Source organism: Schistocerca nitens, chromosome 1 (assembly GCF_023898315.1).
Source record: "Schistocerca nitens isolate TAMUIC-IGC-003100 chromosome 1, iqSchNite1.1, whole genome shotgun sequence".
Lineage (NCBI taxonomy): Eukaryota > Metazoa > Arthropoda > Insecta > Orthoptera > Acrididae > Schistocerca > Schistocerca nitens.
The window spans coordinates 253006363-253028226 of record NC_064614.1 but is presented as its reverse complement, the minus strand read 5'-3'; positions in this window follow the sequence as shown (position 1 = coordinate 253028226).

The following is a 21864-nucleotide window of genomic DNA, read 5'->3' as shown; positions in this document are numbered from 1 at the left end:
AGAAATAAAAACTTTGAGGTTTGCCGATGACATTGTAATTCTGGTAGAGACAGCTAAGGACATGGAAGAGCAGTTGAACTGATTGGACAGTGTCTTGAACGGAGGATATGAGATGAACATCAACAAAAGCAAAACGAGGATAATGGAGTGTAGTCTAATTAGATCAGGTGATGCAGAGGGAATTAGATTAGGAAATGAGACACTTAAAGTAGTAGATGACTTTTGCTATTTGGGTAGCAAAATAACTGACGATGGTCGAAGTTGAGAGGACATAAAAGGTAGACTAGCAATGACAAGGAAAGCGTTTATGAAGAAGAGAAATTTGTTAACATCGAATACTGATTTGTCAGGAAGTCTAATTGTAACACCATAGCTCTAATGTTGTACGGATTTATTTTGCCTTTGGTTTTATTTAATGTTATATCGTTGAGTTTCTGTAAATGTGTTTGTTTGAATAGATAACACAAAATTGTATACTCCTTTCTTTGTAAAAACTTTTATGTCATAATTTGATTCTATGCAATGTAGTGTATCTGTCATTTAAATTCTTTGTCGCAATTGGAGGGAGGCAAAACTTTCTGTATATATTTGGAATTTTGTTTAAATAATTTTTTTGTAGAAATACCAATATGTGCAAATGTTTTGTTTTATTTAAAATGATTGTTTGTTGTTACGTAAACTGCTGACCTTCACTTAGGATTCTTAGTTATTTTGTATGTAAAAGATAGTGTGGTTCCCCTCGGGAACGGAACTTAGTAGCGCGCGCAAATTGTGGTTGGCCTAGGTAGAAAAGGTGAAATTGAGAGTCAGTCGGGAACGAGCTACCAAACTGTGAACTGCCCATGTAAAAGTTGTATATTGTGCTGGTTCTGAGAGAGGCTTTCCTGTCGTTTTCCAATGCTGGACAATGATGGACAAAGAGCTGGAATTATTCTGAAATTGGTATCTATCATCGCCACCTAGAAATGATAGACTCCAGCAACTCTACCTGCAAATCCACCTAACAACACGCAATCGCCACCACATTGCGCAATCACTGTAATGGAGCACTATAGTAATGTACAGTGAAGGATCAGCTTGTTGGATGTGTTAGTGTGCTCAAATGTAAGGTATGCATTTGTTTCTTTTGAGTATTGAAAGTGTATTGAGAGTGTAATAAGATCCACAGGTTATTCTTTACACTCATGATAAATAACAATTAATAGAAAGACCACTATTCATGAAAACAATAATTTCTTTATTCAATAAAACAGTGAATTCCATTTAACTTTCATTCTAAATAGAAAAGTATTTAGCTGAGAGAGGCTTAACCTGTGGCCATTTCATAATTTTGCAATGAACTACATTTACAATTTTATATCAACTAGGAAAATGTTTGTAAAGTAATACTGAACCTATGTCCGATTTATGATTCTACAGTGAATATTAATAGTAATGTTATAAAGACCATTCAGTTTGAATAATCCATGAAAGTAATAGTGTGTATTGTTATCTGTTATATTTATGCCAGTAGTTTGTTCTGATCTGTTAACTCCAACCTTAACCTGAACACACTGTAATCAGGTGGCAGAGATGTGGCTTTAACAAGATAGTTTTATTTCACAACCTGCTTTCAACTTTAAGGTTATGGTATAGTAGTGGCAGACAGAAATGTTATATACTCTGAAAGTATTTGTATTGAGTGTAGCCATGTATGGAAGTGAAACAAAGATGGTAAGTGGTTTAATCAAGAAGAGAATAGAAGCTTTCGAAATGTGGTGCTACAGAAGAATGCTGAAGATTAGATGGGTAGATCACGTAACTAATGAGGGGGTATTGAATAGAGTTTGGGAGAAGAGGAATTTGTGGCACAACCTGACTAGAAGAAGGGATCGGTTGACAGGACATGTCGCGTGTGGAAAAGTATAGGTTGTGTTTGTCCGTTGAAGTTACTCATGCCTAATTTCTTAAAAAAGAATGTTAATCATTCTCTTGCCTAATTAGGCTGACGACCGTTTTCTTTACTCTTTAAACAGTGTAGCTAGGTAAAATATTATTAATTACTGTTTAAATGTTTACGTAATTCTGACTTTCACTTCCGATAAGCCACCTCCGTTAGGTACAACACGGTCAACATACCAAAATTCCTCTCAGAGGGTAACACTGCTCTGTTGCGTTATACCATAATTGCTTTAACAAGATAGTTTTATTTCACGACCTGCTTTCAACTTTAAGGTTATGGTATAGTAGTGGCAGACAGAAATGTTATATACTCTGAAAGTATTTGTATTGAGTGTAGCCATGTATGGAAGTGAAACAAAGATGGTAAGTGGTTTAATCAAGAAGAGAATAGAAGCTTTCGAAATGTGGTGCTACAGAAGAATGCTGAAGATTAGATGGGTAGATCACGTAACTAATGAGGGGGTATTGAATAGAGTTTGGGAGAAGAGGAATTTGTGGCACAACCTGACTAGAAGAAGGGATCGGTTGACAGGACATGTTCTGAGGCACCAAGGGATCACCGATTTAGTATTGGAGGGCAGCGTGGAGGGTAAAAATCGTAGAGGGACACCAAGTGATGAATAAGCAGATTCAGAAGACTCAGAAGGATAATTACTTGGAAGTGAAGAAGCTTGCGCAGGATAGAGTGGCATGGAGGGCTGCATCAAACTAGTCTCTGGACTGAAGACCACAACACAACAACACATCCAGTAAACTGTTTATTTGGAGTGATAATTGACTTTTAGTTCTTAGTGGCTTTGGCTCATAGGTTTAGTGGCTGCGGCAGCCACAAGACGCCAGTCGTACAGAATGCTTCTCTATTGTAATAACCGATGTCAACGTGTATATCAGGTAAGTGATTATCGATGAAAACAAATATCACCTCACGACGTACACGACGTAAAGGGCAATAACAACACGACAGCGCAAAGTAAATTTCATCTAGGTTAGCAGCACTACTGGACTCACTGCGAGCCCCGTAATTCTGGTTCTAGTCACATTTAAGACAAGAAAATGTTATTACACGCTCATGCACATTTCCCCCATTTTGCAGACGCACGATGATACTGCCTGGTAGAATTAAAAGATTCTTCTGAGCAGCAGGGTGCATCTCCCAGTGGTAATGGAATTCCTCCGTGTCTGCCAACCGCAAAACTGAGCCGCCGCCTTTAATACAGACCCGTTTTACGGCGGTGTTTACGTCACTGACGACGTAGCCCACTTCTGGGCTCACACCAAATGTACTGTAGATCCTACAGTAAAATCTAAACCCTTCAGTACACAATTATAGATATGAGAACAAGGGATAATTCCTAGTACTTTCCCACAATTTCCCAAATGATTCTGTTGCTGTTTTCGACTGTAGGTATGCGATGTTTTGTTTATAGAATTCATTTACTTCTACACTTTTTAAACCAAATTCTGAAGGAAATACAACCACAACAAACAAATCTTTTCCTGCGTTAGAGGCTAAATACATGCAGCAACTTCGGTGATTACCACCACGTTCATTGTATATTTCTGCTTAAGAAAGTTTCATCTTCAGTTTTATCCTTTTCTTTCGTCGACGTTCTCACTCGAAAGTAACAACATGATATTACGAAGTAGTGATCTCTGGTCGAGCGGTGGCCACGTACTAGCTATCGGTTTCCCCTTACTTGTAATATGGATCACAGGTGCAGTATAAAGCTGGCTCGAAATGTACATCAAAATTTATATCAACGTTTCATACGAAAATTTTTGTTTCGCGGAGAAGCAGTAAATAATGTCGTTTTTTCTTTGTGGTATTGTTACTGTAGTTTGTTGGTAGTGTATCAGATTTGTCACACCGTATCGGTACGAACATCTCTAAGAAACAATAGAAGGCTGCTAAAAAAGGCGACACTAGTTCAGTATGGTGCAGTTAGTAGTCGACACGAGCCATACAGCGGTGAGGTGGAAGATTAGGGACGTACATGTACTTTATACATGTATAGTCCACAAGTCACCTTATGGTGCGCGCGGACGACACTTTGTGTTTCATAATCCCCTCTCACTTTCTTATTCTAGTCGCGAAATGTGTGCGTGAAGATCGATGAGGCCTCCAGGTGAACTCCAATGTCTGAAATTTTATCTTCATGACTTTTCTTCCCTTTTTATTTTTTTTCTGGTCATTGTCGGGCCACATTCCCATCGTCAATGGTCCTGCAAAAGATTCACAATAATACAGTTCCTGATTCTATACGCTATGGACTATATACGATAGGATTTGGTACGTATTTCCAAATGTGGGTTAGAACGTCCAGTGCTTAAGTGTAATTTCTTTTTGTACCCTCAGATTTTTTTGTAGATGTTTTTTGTACAAATGTTACTTAATTTTTAGCTGGTTTGCAGTTCGTCTGACCAGAAACATGTTCTTTCGACGATGACGTCTCATGGACAGGTCAGACACATTTTAACATTCCAGCATCAACTTGAAATGGCTACAAAGCGAAATCATGATCGTGTAAAATATATGAACAATTAACAGCTACACGGCGGAAATTTCTTTAAAAAAATCTCCAGAAGGCGTTTGCAAACAGCGAAATCCCCAGATTCCGAGATCACTTGACAATCCCGGTTTAATATTGACAACATACGCAGAACGCGATGTTCACTCCAGAAATGTTTCTACTCATATAAAAAAACATGGAGGTAGAAAAAGGAGTTTTCGTTACGTCGCAAAGTTGAAGCCGTCGTCCGACATCTTGATATCTATAGACTTTTGTGGCCGTATCTCAAATAGCAGTCGGTGCGTAGATTGTGTGGAGAGGCAATTGTTTAATCATTAGGCGTCGTTTACTGGTGTACTAATGGATCCGACCGTAATGTAAAGTTTAAAGGAATCACGTTTCATTCGTAAGCAACATTTTCTTTTGTATACATGAATTATGGTTGCACTGTTTACTTTTATCCTTTCCCGTATTTTTCATTGATCTGACATCCTAGCCACTCTGTATCAACGGCCTCGTTCCAGCACAACATACTGCTACAATATGTGATCAAAAGTATCCGGACACCTGGCTGAAAATTACTTACAAGCTCGTAGCGCCTTCCATCGATAATGCTGGAATTCAGTATGGTATTGTCCCAAACCTAGCCTTGATGATAGCTTCCACTCTCGCAGGCATACGTCAATCAGGTGCTGGAAGGTTTTTTGGGGAATGGCAGCCCATTCTTTACGGAATGCTGCACTGAGGAGAGGTATCGATGTCGGTCGCTGAGACCTGGCACGGAAGTTGGCGTTCCTAAACATCCCAAAGGTGTTCTATAGTATTCAGAGCAGGACTCTGTGCAGGCCAGTCCATTACACGGATGTTATTGTCGTGTAACCACTCCGCCACAGGTCGTGCATTATGAACAGGTGCTCGATCGTGTTGAAAGATACAATCGCCATCCCCTAATCGCTCTTCAACAGTGGGAAGCAAGAAGCTGCTTGAAACAAAAATGCAGGCCTGTGCTGTGATATTGCCACGCAAAACAATAAGGGGTGCACGCCCCCTCCATGAAAATACGATCACACTATAACACCACCACCTCCAATGTTTACTGTTGGCACTAGACACGCTGGCAGATGACATTAACCAAGCATTCGCCATTACCACGCCCTGTCATCGGATCGCCGTATTGTCTACCGTGATTCGTCACTCCACACGTTTTTCCACTGTTCAATCGTCCAATGTTTACGCTCCTTACACGAAGTGTGCTGTTGTTTGCCATTTACCGGCGTGATGTGTGGCTTATGAGCAGCCACTCGACCTTGAAATCCCAGTTCTCACCTCCCGCGTAAGTGTCATAGTACTGAAAGTGGATCCTGATGCAGTTTGGAATTCCTGTTTGATGATCTGGATATATGTCTTCCTATTACACATGACGATCATCTTCAACTGTCGGCGGTCTCTGTCAGTCAACAGACGAGGTCGGCCTGTACGCTTTTGTGCTGTACGTGTCCCTTCACGTTTCAAACTTCAATAACACATCGGAAACAGTGAACCTAGGGATGTTTAGGAGTGTGGAAATCTCGCGTACAGACGCATGACACAAGTGACAGCCAGTCACCTGACCACGTTCGAAGTCCGTGAGTTCCGCAGAGCCCCCCATTCTGCTCTTTCACGATGTTTAATGACTACTGAGGTCGCTGATATGGAGTACCTGGCAGCAGGTGGCAGCACAGTGCAGCTAATATGAAAAACTTATGTTTTTCGGGGTTGTCCGGATACTTTTGATCACATAGTGTATGTGACCGCTCTGGTTGTTGGTGCAGCATCTTGTTCCCTAAATTCCTGCTGCTGATAATTGTTCATTGTTCACATTTCCTCTCTCTTTAAAAAATAGTTTGCCTAGAACAGCCGGAGACAGCGGTGAGTTGTACGTGAGTTTTGTGTGTGTGTATGAATGTGTGTGCGTGTGTGTGCTTCGCTTCCTTTGTGAAGAAGGCTTTCACCGAAAAATTATGTCAACACTCCTCTAATCGTGCCTGCCTGCTGCTTGACTTGCGAGTCACAGTATAGTTATTCCCTTGTGAATTTTATTTTAAATAATCTAGTGCACTTCACAGGAGCAATGATACATAATTACAATACCAGAAGAAAAAGGACATTGATTACGCCATATTAAGGTTGTCTGTAACACAAACAGTGGTTCACAACGCTGCAACTATAATAGATATTTTAAGGGAAAAGAAAAATTCTGTATGAAATAAATATGCCGAGTAGCGGCAAAGAATTAATTTATCTACATGTGATAGGCGTAAGAGGTAAGATCTCAAATAATTTAATTTATGAAACGGAAGACAAAAGCCTACAGAGTAGCGGAAAAGAATTAATTTATCTAGATGTGATAAGCGTAAGATCTCAAATAAATTAATTTATAAAACGGAAGACAAAAGCTTACAATTATTATTATTCTGTTCTGTCGGTTAGAGTTTGGAGAGGAACGACTTCGCGTTATCTACAAGACGCTGTACGGTCATTTAGTTGATAAAGTTAGTCGTGAAAAGTATCGTTGTTTTATTTAAAATGACAGTTTACCAAACCTAACTGTTTCTGTAATAAACAATTTGTATTTGTATAGCAATACTTCGCAACAATCAGCGCGAAGATAATTGATGAAGCATAATGTTCGTTAAGTATCATTTTATTATTGGTTTCGTATCATATAGCGTCCGTTCACACCAGCAACCTGTATCTTTTAAAAATCGAACTCTGATGTCCCCTTGTTCGGCGACCGTAGAAATTCTACTTCAGAGACCGAAGCTCCAACCTGTAATAAGAATATTTATGTAATTTATGAAGAAGACAATTTTTCTTGAAGTTTTCCCGGCAGACATAATGTTCCATCATCTTTCGGACGTGCACTCGGGACAGCGACAATTCTTCTTGCGATATTTCGGCTAGAAACCTTCCAGCCATCTTCAAGGCGAGTCGGAGACCGAGTTCGTAACTTTTTTTTTTTTTTTTTTTTCTTTATTGAATTTCAATTCCCCCCGAAGGGGGCGGGCTGGCAGCAGCTTACTACGCCGCTCTTCAGCCTACAGAAGTTGTGTTAAAAAGATGAAGATAAGAAAAAAAAATAACAGTTGGCGACAAAATCGGTGATTTAAAGGTAAAATGGCAGAAAATTCTAGAACTTAAAACATAAAACACAGGGTTGATGATACTAAGAAAATACACAAGAAGCAGAAAAATAACAGACAGACAGTTAAAAAAAACACGGCGACAGTCTGGTTTCTGTTCGCAAAATATAAAATGCACACCCAGCGACAGCATGATTTCTGTTCGCATCACTGTGGAAGGACGCACAACACTGAACACTCACGTAAACACGGCACTAAAAAGTGGGCACAAACATGACATACCACAGCCGAGAGCAGGTGGGGGGGAAACAGGACAGATGACGGAGAAATAAAAAAGGGGGGAAGGAGAGGAAAAGGGGAAGGGTGGGAGGGGGGAAAGAAGCCAGTGGAGAATGAGGACCCATAAGAGGGGTGGGGGGCGCTGAGCAGACGGGCCAGGGAGTGGGGAAGGCAGAGGAGGGGAATGCAAAAGGACTCGGGGGGGGGGGGGGGGAGGGGAGAAGGGACCTAGGGGGAGGATGGGCGGGGAGAAAACACAGGAGGGAAGGGGGGGAGGAAGAGGGAGCCCAGGGAAAGGACGGAGGAAAGGAGGGGGAGTGAGTATCAGAGTTGATAGGAAGGATAAATGGAGGGAGAGAGGGCATCATCCGGGAGGGGGAGTTGACGGAAGCCACCTTGGGAAAGGAGATGGAGGGTGTAGAGATGGAGGGAGTTCGTAACGTTTGCGCGTGCCTATTTATACGGAGAGTCACGTGATACAAAGCTGCTGAGGACTGAAAGCGCATGCGTCAAAGATATCAAAGTCGCCACTACTGCGCTAGTCATAGATAAGATGTATATAGCAAAGATAAACATATAAGCGCAGAGTGCAAACAAAATAGTGCTGCTGCGAATCCACCGTGCTTGTAAATAAATAATTAATTTTAAAAAGCGGTAACATTTGTCGGAAATGAAGATGCAGAAATTCTTTCCGGACGAAGGTGTGAAATAAGCGGTTTCCAAGCATTGTCAAGATGAAATCCTTCGTTACGGTTTAGCAGGTTGTCGGCTAGTTGTATTTCTACAGCTTCCTTAACAACTGAGTCCCAGAAAGATGGCCCGCATCTCGTGGTCGTGCGGTGGCGTTCTCGCTTCCCACGCCCGGGTTCCCGGGTTCGATTCCCGGCGGGGTCAGGGATTTTCTCTGCCTCGTGATGGCTGGGTGTTGTGTGCTGTCCTTAGGTTAGTCAGGTTTAAGTAGTTCTAAGTTCTAGGGGACTGATGACCATAGATGTTAAGTCCCATAGTGCTCAGAGCCATTTTGAGCCAGAAAGATGAAGCAGTAGTTAAAATCTTAACATCTTTATAATCCATGGCATGGACAGTAGAAATGCAATGTTCGGCAACTGCTGATTTGTTGGAATGAAGAAGACGTGTGTACCGCTGGTGTTCGACACATCGTTCCTGTACAGTGCGCGTGGTTTGCCCTATGTAACGTTTGCCACACTCACAAGGGATTTCATAAACTCCTGCCTTTCGCTATTTCTGCATCTTCACTTCCGACAGATGTTACCACTTTTAAAGATTAAATATTTATTTACCAGCACGGTGGATTCGCAGCAGCACTATTTTGTTTGCACTCTGCGCTTATATGTTTATCTTTGCTATATACATCTTATCTATGACTAGCGCAGTAGTGGCGACTTTGATATCTTTGACGCATGCGCTTTCAATCCTCAGCAGCTTTGTATCACGTGACTCTCCGTATAAATAGGCACGCGCAAACGCTATGAACTCAGTCTCCGACTCGCCTGGAAGATGGCTGGGAGGTTTCTAGCCGAAATATCGCAAGAAGAATTGTCGCTGTCCCGAGTGCACGCCCGAAAGATGATGGAACAAGACAATTTTTATTGGCGACGTGCGTGAAAGAACTACTGTAATTGTGTGCTAATTTTTATTTTATTTGTTGTTCCAAGATACAAAACTGTTCATGTTAGGAGAACCGCTGGAACCGAAAAGTAAAATTTATCTGATGAGAAAATTAAAAGCAGAATTTAGGAGAGAAGAACCAGAAAAGGTAAGGCGCAGCAATCCTTAGCTCCTGCACATTAGCAAGAGCGTATGTGTGTCGTAGACTTCATTATGTGAAATGTCGTTTAGTTTGAAGTTGATACAGCACTTTTCTTTTCAAAATGCATATAATATACACTCACAATACAACAGAGTGTAACAATAAGTCGTAGAACATTGTTCTAACAAGATAGCTTCGTTTGACTACATCATTCATAAAATAGCGAGCCGCCATTAAGAACACAATATGTGGACAGAAATTTTTTTAAATTTCAGTTTATGAATTTTCGTAGCAGAGGATGTTTAAAAATCAAACATCTGCTATTAAAACAAAATTTTATCAATAGAATTTTTGCACAGGGATGGTTAAAGCAGGTAGACAATTAGCAAAAATTGAGCATAACATTGAAAATGCATATTCTGACAGTGTTGTAGGTAACGGAAATGACCAATGTGTGTTACACAATATCACAGTAACTACACAAACCGTAGACAACAATGAAAATCTGTTAGGGAAATATGTTTAGTAGGATGAATGAAGCTACATCAGAGCCTGTAATTGGGGCGGACGTATTATTGTATGGTACAGCCTGCGCCGTCGGCAAACGTCACCGACCCAGTGCAAATCATGTTAAGCAAATTGGGCAATCTGGACATCCAAACTAAATTGAATAACATACAAACTGATCTCACTACTTTAAAAACCGAACATGATGAGATAGAATCAGAATTAGTCACAGTGCAAAACAGTAACACTGCACTAAATACCAAAGGTGACGAAATAAATATTCGACTCACTGGTCGGGTTACAGGTTTATGCAGACAGATCAAAACACTTAGTGAGCAACAGGGTCAATCAAATGCTAAAACTGAAGCTTTGTTTAGTCAGAATAAGAAATCTGAGGATCAGCAAAAGTTACTTGTATCTGATGCTGAGATGTTGTATTCTAATCATGACGCATTAAGCACATAAGTAGCATGTGTTGCTGAGGCGTACGCTTCCGTAAACACACGTGTCAGTGAGTTAGATGCCAAGGTAGATATCGTAGCAAGTACTTTTAAAGACAGTTTGCAATTAGAAACCGACAATCACTTTTGTCAGGTTAACACAGATTTTCACGCTTGACTGGAGAAAAACGATAAGCATTTTGAAAGTTGTTTGAACAAAATTTGCCGACGATTGTCAATGATAAAGCTAAAGGAATTTTGAACAGTGATACAGATACTGTACATTTTCCACCACAAACCGACAGATACATAAAGAAACAGTCAAGTGATTAGGCCTACATACCTAATGAGCACATAGAACATACTAATAGTAACTCATACGCAAATTAACAGGATAGACATGAGTCTATGAGCCAGTTCAGCAACAAGTGTGTGAACATGCGCCGCCATCAAATAGCAGTAAACAAATAATATACCGTATCCAATGTGTATATGGGAAATGAGCATATTTTAAATCAAGGGGCGTAAAATGCATTAGCAGAAATGTTACACGATGAAAGTTTATTAAAATACAGGCAATTCCAAACTTTCGTCCATGAAAAGACAAGAGTCAATCCAATTGTTTTTCTCAAAGCTCTTAGAAACCCTTTTCTCCGTACATGGACAGACAGGCGAAAGATATGTTAGGTCATCGGTTTCATACAAGGTGAAGCAGCCATAAGGGCGTGTTAAGTTGCGGATTGTTGTACAAATTATGAACAATGCGAGCGAGCTTTTCTGAACAAATTCTGGTCAGCTTCGGTTCAGGAGAGGCTTCGAAAGTGGTGTCCGAACCAGAACCGTTCAATTCACGGCAGGGTAATCTTCATCGTTACTTTGAGAAATATTTGAACATGACACATTACTGGAATGATTCCGTGTCTTCACGAGACGTGACCCGTGTATTAAAAACACGATTGCCATTTCACATAAGGGAAAAAACACAGTTGCCAGATCATGAAGTAGAACAGTTTCTTTCGGTCTTAGTTCACTTGATATCATTAACGAAGACATACGGAGTACGCGGAATAACAGTTACGGCACGCCTGTCAAAAATACAAACAGCGCCGGTTAGCCAACCTAATCCACACACGCCGAATAATGTCAACTGCATGTGACAGCAAAACATGGAACCATCGCTGAATGCGTGCAATAATAACATGGTACGCAATCAAACGGAGACAATCCAAACAAAAAAGGAAAAGCCGATAACAATAATAACAACTATAGACATGGAAATAATCACTATCACTGGCAACATAGCACGCAAAACCCACCGTATAAAACAGTCCGAAACCACAGTATTACAGGAACCATTACGGACATGGTGGTTTTCCATACTTTAATTGCCGGCAAAATCATTGGCAACCACCACCAAGTATTACGGAGCAAAACAGTAATTTAATGAATCATAGTCAACCAAGCAACAATAATATGACAAATCAAAACACAACACCGCACATACAAAGGCAACAAAACGGTGACTGCAACAGACAATATCCGAGTGTAAATATTGTGAAGGTGGCAAATGAAGACACTCCAACAACCACACATTCGACGAACTAGTAAGGTCACAACTCACCCCTAGGTGGTTATTGAGGTACGCGTGGGGGACGGTAAAACAATAACAGACATGTTTGACGCACCGAATGGAAGATAGTGCTCAAACACAATTATAACAAGCGATTTAAACAACCCACACATACTTTTACTAAGGAACAATCACGAAGCAAGGATAATAAACGAGTTACTTGAAGATCTTACTGAGTGTCAATAACCAATAAAAGACATCGTTCTAGCAACGGTACACTGACAAGTATTAGGACTGATACGGGAGCGGCAATTACCGCCGTAGCTCACAATTTTTATGAACAAATGGTTGAATTAGAATCGATATCTGAATTTCCAGTTCAAAAATGCCGAATCTTGACTACCGTTGGATGCAAATCAAATAGGATAAGTAAGCAAATATTTGTGACTATTGAAGTAGGAAATGATACAATAGAATGGCCGCTCCTTGTTGTAGAAAACCTGGGCCGGCCGCGGTGTGCTCGCGGTTCTAGGCGCGCAGTCCGGAACCGTGGGACTGCTACGGTCGCAGGTTCGAATCCTGCCTCGGGCATGGATGTGTGTGATGTCCTTAGGTTAGTTAGATTTAAGTAGTTCTAAGTTCTAGGGGACTGATAACCACAGCAGTTGAGTCCCATAGTGCTCAGAGCCATTTTTTTTAGAAAACCTGGTCTTAAATTGCCTGATTGGCGTAGATGTATTGAGATAGAAGGACAGTATAATTGACTTCTCACATGGTAAATTTTTATGAAGCACAACGGCACTCAGATCTACATTAGTCTGGATAAACAGAGAATGAACCATCATAAACACTGTTCGGTTTGCAAGATCCAGTTAGTATGTGAACAAGATGACATTACTAGCAATGAATCTGTGTTTGATTCATTGCTAAACTACATCTACCTATTTACAAAGAAACCAGGTGTGATCAATACGTATATATATAACATGGAAGTTAAACCTCATGAAATCTTTTGCTACAGGACATATAAGATTCCTCTGTGCAAGCAGCCTGTGATGCGTGAAGGAATCAAGCAAATGCTTAAGTGGAATATCATGGAACCATCAGTATCTCCTAATTGCAGTCCATTATTAACTGTAATCAAACCAAACGGAAATATACGCTTAGTTCTGGATACACATGCGATCAACAAAATCATCAGCCAGTTCACACAAAAACACAAAATCTCGAAGAACAATTGTAGAAATTTTTAGGGGCAAAATACTTATTAACTGTAGATTTAAAATATTCGTTTTGGCAAGGACCGTTAAGAAAGGAGTCAAAGAACTATACTGCGTTTATTTTTGGTGGCCGCAGGTACCAATGTGTACTACCATTCGGACTCAATGTAAGTTTAGATGTTTTCAATACTGCTCTAGGCACAGAATTACTGGAAAAGGTAATGTTGTACGTTGATGACATCCTTATAGCCACACAGATACTGGAATATCATATATACATCTTATAAGTGACATTATGTACATTCGGACTAGCTGGTGTTACAGAAAATCTACAGAACTCAGCGTTTGCGGGAAGTAAGTTTAAGTACTTGGCACACAATATCAGTTGTGAAGGCATTAGACTAGATCCTAGAAAATTGGATGCAATGAAGAATTTTTATTACCCGCGTATCAGAAAAATAATTAAAATCTTTAAATCTTTCCTGGCTCTAGCCTCACTTTCAGGCGCTACGTGCTAAATCAGTTGCTCAACAGCAAACACTTGATGGCACTTTGAAAGAAGAATCATGCTTGCGTTTGGACAGAACAATGTACACGAGATTTTAACAGAGTAAAGGAAGCATTGGTGAACTTAAATATTTTGACTCAGCCTGATCTTAACGAAGATATCCGTGTTGCAAACGATGCAGTATGCAGTATCACGTCTATTTTAGGTGATAATAACTGCGGGACAACCAAGAGGTAAAAACTGGTTTTGGTAGTCGAACTCTAGGTGAGTGCGAACGTACTTATTCAACCACAAAGTTGGAAACCCTGTGAATCATACGGGCTTTTAAGAAATTTAACTATTATATTTTTGGAAGACATGTGAAGGTATACACTGACCATCAGGCGTTAACCGTTTTAATGACATGCAAACTCGTATATCTCCGATTATCGCGACTGGCAGTGACCTTGCAGAACTACTCCTTCGAAAAGGTAAGGACAACATAACTGCAGATGCGTTGTCACATCTACCGCAGAGACTATCTCATGACGCAGATGATCTGGAACATATGAACAATTACCGCACCATGATCAGGCAGGACAAACACTACTATCAGCATTATCTAGACTTGTGTAGGGATACGTCGACACTGCAGAAGGCTGACAGTAGGTGGAGCAAAGTAAAATCGGCAACAGCAAACAACCCTGACTACCCTATTTGAAAGCATTATAAACTAGATCAGAATGTCTTTTTCTACCGTCGACGTTCAGACGGTAATCAACCGCGCGTCTGTGTTCCACAAGAAACAGAAACAAATCTAATCTGGCATACATATTTTCCTTGGGGACACTACGGCACAAAGAAATATATGCAGAAAGTAAACACTTACTGTTATTTCACATGAGGAGGAAAATTCACAAACTTACCAAAACATGTACAAATTGTCAAAAGGCAAATCCTGAGAATCTAGGTTCTAAAGTAGAATTGCATTCGATTAATCCCAGTAAACCTAAAGAAATTGTAGCGACAGACAATAGTGGACCGTATCAAAGATGTGTAGGCGGCGTCAAGTATGTACTCGCTTTGCGTGACCTTTTCTCAAAATATGTGAAACTATGTGCCACAAGATGTGCGACAGCCAACACAATCATTAAACTGGTAAGTAGAGATTATATACCTAACGTTGGCAAACCTATCGCCATCCTTTCTGACAAAGCATCATATTACACAGATTATAAGTGCAGGAAGCTCTTGAAAGATAATGACATCGAAATTATCCTTGTCTCAAGATTTAGCCCTCAATCTAATCCATTTAAAAACGTATTCAAGGAAGTAAACCGTTTATGCGAACGTACATTTCAGCGAATCATATCAATTGGGCGAATTATTTGCCTCTTTTCGAGGACGCTTACAATAATTTCCCAATGTATGACTCTAATTATACACCTACAGAAATTATGTTAGACGTAAAGGATTGTAACGAATGGTGTGATCCCCTTCCGAAGGTTCCTGGACAACCGGAATCTCACGGCAGCAAGTTATGAGATGTATTAATTACCCTCGCAAATAACGCCAGAATCAGAAAACACGAATTTGACAAAACTGTAAAACGAACTCAGAAATTTACAATTGACACCCAAGTAATTTTGCATTTTACCCGAAATCTTGTGCATTGAAGCGACATAAAGCTAAGTGGGCGCTTCTTTTTCAAATCCATACCTCATTGCTCGTATTCCACATGGTGGGACATATTTGTTACAAATCCTAGAACAAGCAAAATAATTGGATTATACCATCATAGATATTTACGTACGTTTCATGTAAAAGCATTAACTATGTCATTAAGAGACAAGCTGGCAAATGAATCACAAATCACGAATGTAAAGCACAACGCGGTGTCTACAGATTACAAATACACACATCAAAAAAAGTTTTGTATCATGCCGGTTCCCAGAACTCCTGAAGAGAGACTTTCACTGTGGATATTGTATCACAGATACAGTCCATTTGACTGTTCAGAGATGTCGCTAAACCTGCCCAAAGATGTAAACAACCATGCATGAACAGCAGCTATTAGACGGAGGGGGTCCGGCAGCCGATCAGTTCCAGTCATTCCACAAGGAAGGAGGTACATGGCTCGTGTTGTCTGTAGTGCAACCATGCCTAGACGGTTAATACCGCGTTTCGATCGCTTCCGCATCGTTACTTTGTGCCACGAAGGAATCTCAACAAGGGAAGTATCCAACCGTCTCGGAGTGAACCAAAGCGATGTTGTTCGGACATAGAGGAGATACAGAGAGACAGGAACTGTCGATGACATGCCTCGATCAGGCCACCCAAGGGCTGCTATTGCAGTGGATGTCCGTTATCTATGGATTATGGCTCGTAGGAACCCTGACAGCAACGCCACCATGTTGAATAATGCTTTTCGTGCAGTCACAGGACGTCGTGTTACGACTCAAACTGTGCACAATAGGCTGCATGATACTCAGCTTCACTCCCGACGTCCATGGCGAGGTCCATCTTTGCAACCACGACACCATGCAACGCGGTACAGATGGGCCCAAAAACATGCCGAATGGACCGCTCAGGATTGGCATCACGTTCTCTTCACCGATGAATGTCGCATATGACTTCAACCAGACAATCGTCGGAGACGTGTTTCGAGGCAACCCGGTCAGGCTGAACAACTTAGACACACTGTCCAGCAAGTGCAGCAAAGTGGAGGTTCCCTGATGTTTTGGGATAGCATTACGTGGGGCCGACGTTCGGCGCTGGTGGTCATCGTATGCGCCGTAACGGCTGTACGATACGTGAATACAATCCTCCGACCGATAGTGCAACCATATCGACAGCATATTGGCGAGGCATTCGTCTTCATGGACGACAATTCGCACCCTCATCGCGCATATCTTGTGAATGACTTCCTTCAGGATAACGACATCTTTCGACTACAGTGGACAGCATATTTCCCAGACATGAACCCTATCGAACATGCCTGGAATAGATTGAAAAGGACTGTTTACGGACGACGTGACCCACCAACCACTCTGAGGTTCAAATGGTTCAAATGGTTCTGAGCACTATGCGACTCAACTGCTGAGGTCATCAGTCGCCTAGGACTTAGAACTAATTAAACCTAAGGACATCACACACATCCATGCCCGAGGCAGGATTCGAACCTGCGACCGTAGTGGTCGCTCGGTTCCAGACTGTAGCGCCTTTAACCGCACGGCCACTCCGGCCGGCCCACTCTGAGGGATCTACGTCGAATCGTAGTTGAGGAGTGGGACAACCCGGACCAACAGTGCCTTGATGAACTTGTGGATAGTATGCCACGACGAAAACAGGCACGCATCGATGAAAGAGGACGTGCTACTGCGTATTAGAGGTACAGCAATCTTGGCAACCACCTCTGAAGGGCTCGCTGTAAGGTGGTACAAAATACAATGTGTGGTTTTCATGAGCAATAAAAATGGCAGAAATGATGTTTATATTGATCTCTATTCCAATTTTCTGTACAGGTTCCGGAACTCTCGGAACCGAGGTTATGCAAAACACTTTTTGATGTGTGTATATAAAATCGTCTAAGGTATTGTATTTCAGGTCAGCATCTAAGAAGAAAGAATAGATGGCGAGGAACAGAACTTTATTATGATATAAATGATCTCTATGTGATTAATGATTTATTTAATTTTATTATGTTGCATACTGAAGGTTATGCCTGTCACTCAGGGATTTTCTGTGTAACAGTAATGACAGAAGACAGCGCATATGAACCTGACACAAACAGAAATCATTGCTAGTAACGAATTACGTTTCAAGACACATAATGAAAGCACATACGTTCAGAATATAATGAAAAATCTCAAATGATGCAGACAAATTATGTAGACGAACGAAATCATTATAACACATTGGCAAACAGATTAAGATTCACAAACATATCAAATGCTGTATCTTGCAGCTCGATTTAGAGAAATGTTAACTGTTGCTTTAACTGTAGGGTTTGTTTCATAGATAAGCTATTGAGCTCATGTGTTGTTGCGCGGCTTGTGCTGGCCTTAATCTTTTCTTTCAGATTTCAGCAGTGATTAAAGAAATCCTATGAGATATAAAAGAAACACAGAACTGCTGCGTAAACAAAAGTATAGTAGAAAGTTTACAATGACAAAAGTAATTAGACAAAAAACTTTTAAAAGAACGAATGAAATGGTGTATATGATGACAGGAATGTTATAAGGCGCAATAAACCGTGATAAATTCGAACACTTAAGTTCAAATTAGTGTACAATGAAACATATGTAAGACTATGGCACGTAGCAAAAACAAATATAAACGAATGAATATTATGTGTGTGAGAAGTCGTGAGGAATTTGGAGGGCAAAATGTTCGCGTAAACGCGACGACAACCTACCTACGAAGTACAAATCCAAAACAGGGATCGACCAAGAAATTCTGTCACTCTTCCGCACGGTTCTGCAGAGAACGAGTGTGTTATGGCCTTTGTTCCCAAATGAATCGCCAACACGAAGACCACCAGATGAATACCGTTGTGTGCGTGTGTTATTCTGAAAACAACGTAAAAAAGAAAACATTGGATGTTAAAGATGGCATGGACATAGATTATGAGAAAATACTCATTTAACGATGACATCGAATGAATAATTAACTTCAGAAATACTGACGTTAGAACGATTTTAAGTTTGTCTGGGCAATGAATAGACACTGCATATGATAGACTATCTGCAACTACATGGAAAAGCATTAAATTGATGTCATCAGTACATATATATATGTATATATATAATAAAATATAAGCAACATTATTTTGAGAGTGAAAAAAGAATTGTATTTATTGTACCATCTATTATATATTTACTTTGTTATTTCTATGTTAAAATGTATGATTTCCTCTTCTAATGATGATCTTTATGTAAGAAGACAAATATTTAACCACGTGCGACAAGTGTTAAGCCTTGCATACTGAACTGTGGAATGGCTGGAGCTATTGTGCATACCAGAGGTTGTTGAAAAATGAACGTTGCGTGACGACAGCTGGACGTATTCTCCTCGCACTGAGACTACAAATAATGCTCCAAGAAGCCCGGCGTGAGAATTTAAATCTGATTATTGTATATAAATGTAAAAAGAAACTGGTATATGTATGTTTTTGAAGAATATTTTAAACAAACCTTAGAAGTAAATAGTTCGACTGTAGTTTGACATTCAGGCTCGCTATTCAGGGGGCAGTATAATAGACCTTTTAAGGGATAAGAAAAATTCTGTATGGAATAAATATGCTGAGTAAAGCTGAGTAGAGCCTATCACAGGCATAAGAGATAATATCTCAGATAATTTTATTTCTGCAACAAAAGACAAAAACTTACAATTATTATTCTTCTGTTCTCTATGTTAGAGTTTGGAGAGGAACGTCTTTCCGTAATCTGCTAAACGTTGTATAATTATTTAATTGATAAAGTATGTCATCAAAAGTGTCGTTGACATGCTTCTGTCTTAAACAATTTCTATTTGTATAGTAATATTTCGCAGCAATCAGCGTGAAGATAATTGATGAAGTATAATGGCCATTAGGTATCCTTTTATTATTGGTCTCCTATCGTATATGTGTCCTTTCAGACCAGCATTCTGTATCTTTTAAATTCTAAGTCTGATGTTTCTTTGTCCGGCGAAAGTAGAAATTCTATTTGAGAGACCGCAACTTCGACATGTAGTAAGAATATTTGTCATTTATGAATAAGACAACCTTTACAACCAAAGGTCTTGATCAGTTACTCAGTGTTATAGAATGCCTGGCAGACAGAAAAGTAAAATTTGAACTTTAACTGAAAACGCTTCTCTTTGATAACTGCTCCTACTCTGCAGAAGACTGTCTATTATTGTAATGTATAAATGGTGATGACTAGGAATTACTAACATGTTTCTGCATCTAATTAATAAATGATCAGCATGGAGGCGTAGTTGCAAAAAAAAATTGATGTTAATATAAAATGGCCATTTCACATCATTGTGATTAAGACTTATCATGAAAATAGCACGTGGAATGTGAAAGTAAGTAACTGACGCACTATTGTTACATCATGAAGCATGGGATAAATTTTATACTTTGAAAATCTCAAAATGAAATCCAAAAGTAAAATGAAGCAGTTGATCAAAGTAGACTACATTGCAATATTGATATGTCTGGTTGTCCCTGAAACATTGACAGTTACTGGCGAGAAATATTCTGGGAAAAGAAGCAAATAGGCTACTTTTCGAAAGGTAGGCCTATATGTTACATAGGTTAGGTTATTGTTATTTAAAAAAAGTTACTTACATGCACGTTAAAGCAAAATATCCATTTTACGGGGTCTATGCGTTCAAGCCCCCTCCCTTAACCACATTTGTAGTATTTCACAATATTTAGCACGAGATACAATAGGATGCCTTGTTTCTTCCCTCATTGCACATGTTTATGCTCTGGCAAAGAACACGTAGGTAAGTTTTTTTGCAAACGAGAACATTAAAAATGTTCTGCATACGGGTTGAAAGCTGTGTATGTAACGAATAAGAAACAGTACCAGTAGCAAACAAGCATTGGTTTCAGAGTTCCAGCTTCATCTATTGTCGAGTAAAAGTGAAATTAAATGGATTACGAAAGCATGATTTTCACACTACTTCCTTCTCTTCTTGGTTAATCGAAATACACTCCTGGAAATTGAAATAAGAACACCGTGAATTCATTGTCCCAGGAAGGGGAAACTTTATTGACACATTCCTGGGGTCAGATACATCACATGATCACACTGACAGAACCACAGGCACATAGACACAGGCAACAGAGCATGCACAATGTCGGCACTAGTACAGTGTATATCCACCTTTCGCAGCAATGCAGGCTGCTATTCTCCCATGGAGACGATCGTAGAGATGCTGGATGTAGTCCTGTGGAACGGATTGCCATGTCATTTCCACCTGGCGCCTCAGTTGGACCAACGTTCGTGCAGGACGTGCAGACCGCGTGAGAACACGCTTCATCCAGTCCCAAACATGCTCAATGGGGGACAGATCCGGAGATCTTGCTGGCCAGGGTAGTTGACTTACACCTTCTAGAGCACATTGGGTGGCACGGGATACATGCGGACGTGCATCGTACTGTTGGAACAGCAAGTTCCCTTGCCGCTCTAGGAATGGTAGAACGATGGGTTCGATGACGGTTTGGATGTACCGTGCACTATTCAGTGTCCCCTCGACGATCACCAGTGGTGTACGGCCAGTGTAGGAGATCGCTCCCCACACCATGATGCCGGGTGTTGGCCCTGTGTGCCTCGGTCGTATGCAGTCCTGATTGTGGCGCTCACCTGCACGGCGCCAAACACGCATACGACCATCATTGGCACCAAGGCAGAAGCGACTCTCATCGCTGAAGACGACACGTCTCCATTCGTCCCTCCGTCGCGACACCACTGGAGGCGGGCTGCACGATGTTGGGGCGTGAGCGGAAGACGGCCTAACGGTGTGCGGGACCGTAGCCCAGCTTCATGGAGACGGTTGCGAATGGTCCTCGCCGATACCCCAGGAGCAACTGTGTCCCTAATTTGCTGGGAAGTGGCGGTGCGGTCCCCTACGGCACTGCGTAGGATCCTACGGTCTTGGCGTGCATCCGTGCGTCGCTGCGGTCCGGTCCCAGGTCGACGGGCACGTGCACCTTCCGCCGACCACTGGCGACAACATCGATGTACTGTGGAGACCTCACGCCCCACGTGTTGAGCAATTCGGCGGTACGTCCACCCGGCCTCCCGCATGCCCACTATACGCCCTCGCTCAAAGTCCGTCAACTGCACATACGGTTCACGTCCACGCTGTCGCGACATGCTACCAGTGTTAAAGACTGCGATGGAGCTCCGTATGCCACGGCAAACTGGCTGACACTGACGGCGGCGGTGCACAAATGCTGCGCAGCTAGCGCCATTCGACGGCCAACACCGCGGTTCCTGGTGTGTCCGCTGTGCCGTGC